Consider the following 8,926-nt stretch of genomic DNA (forward strand, 5'->3'; position numbering starts at 1 on the left):
AAATAAATGTATTATCAACAAAAAAAAATATGTGAAATTTCTGGGGCATGGCGAGCAACCTTAATACCTTTGAAAAGATTTAGGTCCCTATAGGCATTAAGTAACCGATAAAGGGCCTCCATCGCAGAGATAAAAAGAAAGGGGCTCTAGAGGGCTAAAAAAATTCAAAGGTAGACCCATGCAATTTCACAAAAAAAGAGGCTATGCTTAAAAGATATCCAATCAAAATAGACCAACGAGATCCAAACCCCAAAAAATCAAAGATTGATTTGATAAACCCCCATTCAGGCCTATCATAGGCCTTAGCCATGTCCAATTTGATAGCAGCAAAGCCCATTTTAACTTTTTTGTGCTTCAAATAATGAAAATTTTATTGAGCAAGGATGATATTATCATGAATTTGTCTCCCTGGGATAAAAGTAGATTGAAATGGTGAAATGAATGAAGGTAAATGAATTTTAAGCCTATTAGCAAGAATCTTAGCCACAACTTTATAAGACACGTTGCAGAGACTGATATGCCTAAACTCCTCAACTCTGGATGCTTCCACGTTTTGGGGAATTAAATAAATGAGGATATGATTTGTTCCAAAAGGGAGAGAGACATCACGTAAAAAGGCAGTCACAAAATCACACAAATCATTGCCAACAATATCCCATAAATTCTGAAAGAAGCAGGGTTGGAAACCATCAGAGCCAGGGGCTTTATATGGCCCAAATGAGAACACCACTTTATGAATTTCATCATGTGAAGGAACCTGCATAAATGGGTAGCATCCGAGGATGTAAGAATTGAGGGAAATAAGCATTTAATAAAAGATGGGTCGAGGGGGTTGGAAGTTGTGAACAAGTTAGATAGAAAGGAAGTAAATTCCCTTGCTATAAGACGAGGGTCAGAAATTATGGTTCCAGAAGAAGATATGATAGATTCAATTTTGCGTTTACAAGAATTGATATGAGAAACGGTATGATAGAATCAATACAAAGGAATTCCCTTGCTATTGGACATGTACCTCAATACATGAGAGGCATATTCTCTAGACTTCGAATGCCTCACTGGGAATCTCAATGGTTGGAAAGGATTCGAACACATAGCATTGTGGCAATAAATGGAAAAGGAACTTACCAATTTGGTGTAGGCAACACCAACGTGCGGGGGCAATGAGAGGTGCACATGAGCATCTTCAATGCACAGAGGGGGACAACATGGTCCTTTTTGCACCTGGCTATGTCACGACGCAGACAACACCAAACTGGTGGGGGTTCTTTCTCCCGACAATAAATTATGAAAACTAGATGGGTCTATGTTGTAGATAATCAACTATTTATTTAAAATAATTTGTCGTCAAATCGTGGTTCAAAGTTATAGAAATGGAAAAAGGAATCCTGAAAGGCAACGTGATCCCACTGTGCCCAAACACAGAGGGGGTGAAATGTTCACCCACCCCTCATGAAAGGCATAAATTCTACCCATATTGATGCTTTTGTATGCTCTCAATGGCCCACAACACCGTAGGGGACACGTTACCTTGAAGAAACTTTTCTCTCATATATAACTCTTAATTTTGTGATAGTTCAAGGGCCCATTAGACCAAAAAAGACCTACTAATGAGTCACATAGAGACTCACAGGAGAGCTACACAAGAAACCATTAAGGGGTCAACAAGGGGCCACGCTTATTGCAATAATACAACTACAATCACTACTATTTTTTTTTTTAAGAGGGGTAGAAAAGTCGAACCAATGACCTTCCTCGGGCCCAACTACCTATCTACTTACCACTGAACTAGAAGCTCATCCTTGAAGAACTGCTCTTTATAACATGGACAAGGGTGTTGATTGGTAATTGATTCTAACCCTAAGGAGCCAATCCCATAATAGTCTTATTTGTTAAATGTATCCAAAACTAGCAACCGATCCCTTTTAATGGAAAAACTTAGTTCTAATTCCTTAATGGTTTTGGGCACTCAAACACTCAAATAAGTAAAAGATTCATGAGTATACAAGTAACTTCCCAAACATATGAATAATCAAATATCAACCTTTATTTTTTGGGATTGAATCTCTATCCAAATGTGTAGACTATGTTAGCGCCTCCTTCTATCTATCTCTATCCTCACACGGTAGGAGGTAGATGTGTCATTTCAAGGGAATGAGGAGAGATATAACACAAGGAGGTGCTAACATACACTACATAGATTGGCAACGTTATTTCTCACCAATTTTTGTAGTAATTATGACATAACATTTGTAAGTTATAACTCTTATATGAGAGTATTTCTTGTGGGGAGTGTGGTTACTGTCCGTGTAGGGCCAATGGAAGCCCACAAGGTAGCATTCATAGAAAAATCATTTTCCCTTTCATAGGGGGTGAGCCAGTCATTTTGAACCCCCTCCCCATGTGTATGGGAGTAAGGACCACATTTCCCCCCCCCCCCAAGAGAACATTTTCAATTTTTATATATTAATTAAGAATAATGCATCTTAAATAGGTTATGTTGGCTTTGATTCCTTATTTGTTTTAAACCCAAAAGCAAAATGACTTGGGTTTGGATTGGGATGAACCATTTGATTTCGATGTCCTAAATGGTTCAGGCTGAACTTTGACACCCTTATATGGATGCATTTTGTTGTAGCCAAAGTGATGAATTGAGAAATTGTGACATTCTTTTGGTTGCGTTTTATATTCTTAAAAGTTATTTATATCAATAATAAAAATGTTTTTAAAATAAATGAAAATAATTTACTATTTTATCATTATCTTACACCTTTTGCTGAGATAAAAACATGATAAGTTTTGCAAAGAAGTCCAATCCCTTTAAATGGGTTTGTCAATTTTCCCTTGCATAATTTGTGGAGTTTAATGGTTATCATCAGATTCAATTTGCAATTTTAATGTTTATGTAGTGCAGTGTTGCGATGATAGTTGTTGGCGCAACTAACTTGAGGCTAGTGCTATAGAGCTTAGCTCTTAGGACGTTTTGAGTTTGAGGCATTGTGTTCCTCATTTAGTCTAGTACCACAAACAGCTTTAAAAAAAAAAAAAAAAAAAAAAAATCTAGGACACTCCAAGAATAATTGGATAACCTCACATGTCAAATTTCATGGAACAAATAAAAAATATGGTCCACCATTGGAACATATAAATTTTTTTCTTTATCTTATTATATTTTAAGCCATTAAAATTATGGAATGATGATTCACTCCCAAAAATGGATTGGGAGGGGAATATTTGCTTTTCAGCAGCACAGATTGGATTTAATTACTATTCATTTAGAAATAATAATAATTAAAACAATGTTGGAAGAGAATTTCCCATAAATATTTTCTATGTTTGTCATTTTATAAGATAAAAAGTATTTAGAGCCATATAAGATACCCCTGCCATTTGTGCTAGATTAACTTTTTTGTTCACATAATAATTGGAATATTCCAATTTTATTTATAATTTCGCACATGTAAAATAGTAGGTTAATTAGTTGCTAGTTTAATCTAATTGAATATTTGATGGTCAATGTACTTTTTTTTTGTGAAATGATGGCCAATTTGGATATTAGAGGGATTAGATAGTCATCTTCTATTTGAATTCGAACGTTTCTGCAACTTTCCTATTTATTAATTTCCAGAAAAAGTCAAAAAGTCTTTCCTATTTCTTAGCAATGACGCTCGTTCTAAAGGATACTTTCCCACCATACGCCCGCCTATCTCCTTGGTAGCTAATAAGGCTGTGTTTACATACTGATAACTCATCCAGGTGGCTTGAAATCATCTGTAATTCTGATCTCGTACAATTTCGTGAAATACTATTTTTAGGGGATGACACGTGTATTGATACCAATACAATGGTCCAGATCTGGTATAACTACTAAAACCTTAAATTAGTGAAAAAACATTTAAATTAGATCTGGACCATTACATTGGTATCAATACACGTGTCATCCCCTGAAGATAGTATTCAACGAAATTGTACGAGATCGGAATTGCAGACGATTTTTTTCCCATCCAGGTGCTTCCCATGTTGAGTTACGGCACAAGCTGAGTACACGGTCGAAGTTCGTTGAAGAGATGGAGGGGAAATTTTTTGGTTCCTTGAAATAGTGCGCTGAGAATTTTAAGGTTCGCCATCCATAGACGTGGGATATTCTGAAGCTTCTCCCTCAAGGTGCACCTCTCTCTCTCTCTCTCTCTCTCTCAGATAACCCAGGAGGGATTCTTGTTTTCCTTCCATTATGGATTGAGATTTTGAAATTTTGCCTAAGTTGGGTGTGAGGTTTAAGACAAGGCTTGTGATCATCAATGAAACATGGCAGCTATTGACATTCAAGTATTATGGAACATGGGATTGCTCTCCAACTTCAAATCGGAAATGGTCAGAATCAGCCCAGAATCGCCCAGAACCCTAGAAATTGGAATTGAGAAGAAGAAGCGAAGATTTCTCAAAAGCTGGGACTTTTTTGGGAGTTTTTGATGCAACAAATTTGAGGATTTTGCCACAAGAGGTTAGTTTTATTGATTTTCTACTAATTTACCGACTAAAGAATGTAACAATGGCCTTACAAGGACAACTACAAGCGATTGACATTGTTTTTGTACTTGACTGATATCATACATTGACTTTTGGAAAAGAAAGAGTTCTTTCAGGTTTTGAGACCTTTAAACTACTCTTTTCTTTGCCAACCTATTTCATACTGTATTTTTCGTACTTCCTCTTTTGCAATTTATAATGGTAAGCTTAAGCTAAAATTAATAATGTGTAATTTCAATTAACCACCCTTACCGTGGTCAGCCGGTAAACGAAGATCAAACATGAACCAAGGTGATCCAAAATGGGTTCATAGAATCAGTAGAAACAAGGATCAGATGCCCCGATTCATCTGATCGGAGTCCACTTATTTGAACCATGTTGACCTTAGAAAAGTTGAAACTTAATAGGAAAGAAAATGAAATCATGAATCAACAGTGCTACTATTCCCATACACACTTAAGAGTTATGGATCAACCTCTCCGATTCTGCTCCTCCTTCTCTCAGGTACTTGTCTCTCTCTCTCTCTCTCTCTCTCTCTCTCTCTCAATTTTTTTTAGCTTTTTTCCTTCTTTCCATCTTCCTTCCCCTTCTAACTTCCGACCTCAAAGGAGGGAGAAATTGGAGTGGCTAACGTTGGCTGGTTGATCGATTGGTGCATGGCTGATGTTATACTTATATGAAGAGGGTTGCTTTCAGGAATATGGATGGGAAAACATCCATTATATTGTGAACATGGATGGGAAAACATCCATTATATTGTGAACTTGTACGTTGTAGCTAAGCATTGTGTTTTAGAATTATAATATAAGAATGCTTTAGTTCTTCCTTGGTCTTTTTTTGTTGTCTTTCCCTGATAAAAAAAATCTTAGCTTGCCAAATTAAACGAAAAGCCTATTTGAGTTCTTGTGGAGGAATAACTTGAATAAAAGTTGCACAAATATATTGGATCATAAACACCTTGATTATTAATGCATTGAAATAATGCCATCAGCTTCTGTAACTTGCTAACATTAGATTTTATGAAAATAGTAAAAGCATTTGCAGCATGGAAAGCTATAGGATTTGTGAGGATAGATCATAGTTGTAGATTTTGGCCAATTCTAACAATGACAGGGAGGGGTGTAACTTTAGTAGCTTAAGAAATGATACTGAAGTGGTGAAACTTGAGGGGAGAGAGATTTTGCAAAGGGACTGTTTTAAATATTTGGGGGTCGACTATTAACAAGGATGGTGAGATAGATGATGATGTCTCTCACATATTCAAAGCATGATGGATGAAGTGGAGAGGTGCATCTGGGGTGTTGTATGATTGGCATATTCCTCTCAAGCTTAAAATAAAGTTCTATATGACTGTTGTAAGACCATTTATGTTATATGGGGCAGAATGTGGGTAGTCAAGAAGCATAACATAGATTAATTGAATGTAGCAGAGATGCGAATGTTGAGATGGATGTGCGGCAAAACTAGGAGAGATAAGAGTGAGAAATTACAGGGTAAGAGTTGAGTTGGGAGTGGCCCCGAATCAAGACAAACTACTAGAATGTTGCTTAAGGTGGTATGACCATGTTCAAAGGAGGCCTTGGGATGCTCTAGTACAGAGGAGTGATTAGATCTAGCGGGAAGGAAATAGAAGAGGTAGGGGTAGACCTAAAACGGCCATTGATGAGTTAGTAAGGAAAGACATGCAGAAGTTAGGTCTCGAACCTTGTATGACATCAAACAAAGCTGTTTAGAGGGCAAAGATCTATGTTGCCGATTGCGTTTAGGTGGGATGGCTCGGAGGTGTTATATTGCCTTGTTTTTTTTTTTTTTTTTTTTTTTTTCTATCCTTTCCCCTTTTCCCTTTTCCCTTTTCCCTTTTCCCTCTTCTTTCTTTTATGTTTTTCTTTGACTGATCCATGTAGTCGATCCCATTCAGTTGGGAAAAAGCTGAGTTGTTGTTGTTGCTGTCTAACAATGGCAGAGAGGTGTCTCCCAGGAATCTCTATCTTCTGATTGAAATCCAACTATTGAATGGGGAATTCCAAGAATGTAGATCGAGTCTTGCTGATGGAGAAGACAACAATACTACTGCTTGATGATTTTCCTATATCATCTTTGTTTACACCCTTCCCATACGAAATCTCAACTTCAATATTCCATCTCCCATATCAGCCTTACTAATAGTCTTCCGCTTTTCATCCAACCAAACTAAATGTTAAATTTATAGAAGGGGAAACTCAAGGAACGATAGAAATCAAAGAAGAAAAGGTGGCAGAAGATCTTTCCAACCAACATTTGTATCCCACTTTGATATCCCCATTTCTTTGTCTTGGTAGTTCATATGGGTTGATGAACACAATCCCCGACGGGTTTATAGATTGTTGAGTTCATGATAATGCTCTTCTCTGCTTCACCTTGGAGTTTGATATCATCCACTTAGGGACAACTTGCTCTATTATCTGGTATTTGATTGCACAACATTCATACTGGTATGACTTATAATCTTATCTGTCACTATTATTTACCTATTCTTATAAGGGTAATTTAATGTTTAAGAACTTTTTCTTTTTGATGAATTTGAAGTTTAAGGACTTGGTTAGTATTAGAATAATTGACTCGACTTCGATAGACATTTTTGTAATTATGGACTTTTATATATTTGACACATGCCCGGATGACATTTGATAGAGTCCACTCTTGCTTACATGGCTAAAATAGTGTTCTCAAATATATGAGTAATGAAAATATGTGTAGGATGACATTTTATGTAATTTAGTACAAACAAAAGATGTACTTCTGCTAATATGCATTCCATACATGTTTCTGTTCTTTTTTGGTGGCAAAAAAAAAAAAAAAAAAAATATATATATATATATATATATATTATATTTTCCAGTTTTAGCATACCATATTTTTTTTAACAGAAGTATTCCAAATGAATAGAAATGCAAAAAGTATTTCTGACTCAGAAATACTAATTTGGAATAGAAAGTTGCAACACAACCCCTAGCTGGCATGGGTTTGCAGTTTGACCTATTTCTCTCTTTTGCAACTCTTGCTCTTTCTCTCATCCTTCGTCCTCATTAAATGAGGTAAAAACAGCTGCATAATCGCTTTGTCACCTTCTTTTCTTTTATATTTTTTTCTTAGGTTATCTATATCACTTGTTTTATATTTTTCTACCATTTGTCATTTTTATTACTAAACATCATAAGGTACAATCGATAGCTGAGTGTAGGGGTGTTAGAACCTAGCCTGAACCGATAAAACCAATCGAAAAACCTAGACCAAACCAAACCAATCTTGATTGGGCTGGTTTTCAACTGAGGTATGATGGGACCGATTGAAAACTGGACCACACCGAACCAACCAATAATCAAACTGAGACTGGATGAAACTGATAAAAAAAATTGATTGTAGCTTATGAATAGGGAAATTTATTTGTAAATTATGACAATGTAATGGGGGGGACCGGGAGGGCCCACCTAAAAGCTTAGACCCAAAATCTAGGAACAGTGGCGATTTGGTAATTAAGTGACCTACCCAAAGGGGAAATACTCAAGTACCAAGAGGTAATGGCATTTTTGTAAATACCTAGAAATCCTTAGTGAGAACTTGATTTATTGCTTAGGGTCAAACTAGGAAGGGCATTCAACTCAATGGCAGGGTGTAAATAAGAGGATAAAGTAGGGGGCAACAATTGGAGGTCAAACAAAAGGACTTTTACACTAAAGACAAAAATCCAAAAGACTTCTTGAATTCCCCACTTTAGAAGAAAAGGAGTAACGTATGAAAAGGGAGGGTATTCTTGGGATAGAGGGGAAGGAAAGGACAACACATAATTAGAATAGAAGGGAGGGATATTAATGAGATATTACAATAAAGAAAGCAAACCCCACTTTATGAGGTTGTCTTCAACCTCACGACAGCCATGGGAGTTTCGTTGAGCAACAAAGAGGAAACCAAGTTGCAGCCCATGGAGTCCTTCTCAACAGCTATGAAATTCCGGAACTGTACCTGAATCGCTATGGAGAGGCAGTCTGTACGTAAAATCTGGAGAGGAAAGAAGAAGCACCAAGGGAGATTCAGCCCTCGAAGTCAGATCTGGGCGGTGGTTTCAGGTATAGTTCTGAAACTCTGGTTTAATCTCAAGACGTGAAGGGAACTACAGGCCAAAGCTTGGGTGATTTGAGTCACCCAGATGGGAATCTCTTTTACACCAAGGTTCAGGCTGGATAGGTTAAAGATGAGGGTCCAGAGAGCTTCTTCTGAGATGAACAATACCGTTAGCAGGGAGCAGCAATTGTAGGGCAGGGATATAGAACCTGAAAACCAGAAAAGAAGAAAGAATAAAAGGAGAAGAGGGGAAGAGACAGAGAGATCACAGGGAAGAAGAAGAAGAAGAAGAAGAAGAAGAAGA

The 8,926-nt window shown here is 36.9% G+C and overlaps 1 protein-coding gene across 3 annotated transcripts in view; it reads left to right on the top strand.

Annotated features, from left to right (window-relative positions):
- The first annotated feature begins 4,001 nt into the window (after positions 1 to 4,001).
- The window catches only part of LOC122057667 (ABC transporter C family member 3-like), a 33,851-nt gene continuing 28,926 nt past the window's right edge, over positions 4,002 to 8,926 (top strand). For all 3 annotated transcript variants that reach the window (XM_042619859.1, XM_042619860.1, XM_042619861.1), the window contains exons 1-2: positions 4,002 to 4,161; positions 4,310 to 4,498. The gene's annotated coding sequence lies outside the window, so the exon portion shown is untranslated. The remainder of the gene's footprint in view (positions 4,162 to 4,309; positions 4,499 to 8,926) is intronic.

Source organism: Macadamia integrifolia, chromosome 12 (genome assembly GCF_013358625.1).
Source record: "Macadamia integrifolia cultivar HAES 741 chromosome 12, SCU_Mint_v3, whole genome shotgun sequence".
Taxonomy (NCBI): Eukaryota; Viridiplantae; Streptophyta; class Magnoliopsida; order Proteales; family Proteaceae; genus Macadamia; species Macadamia integrifolia.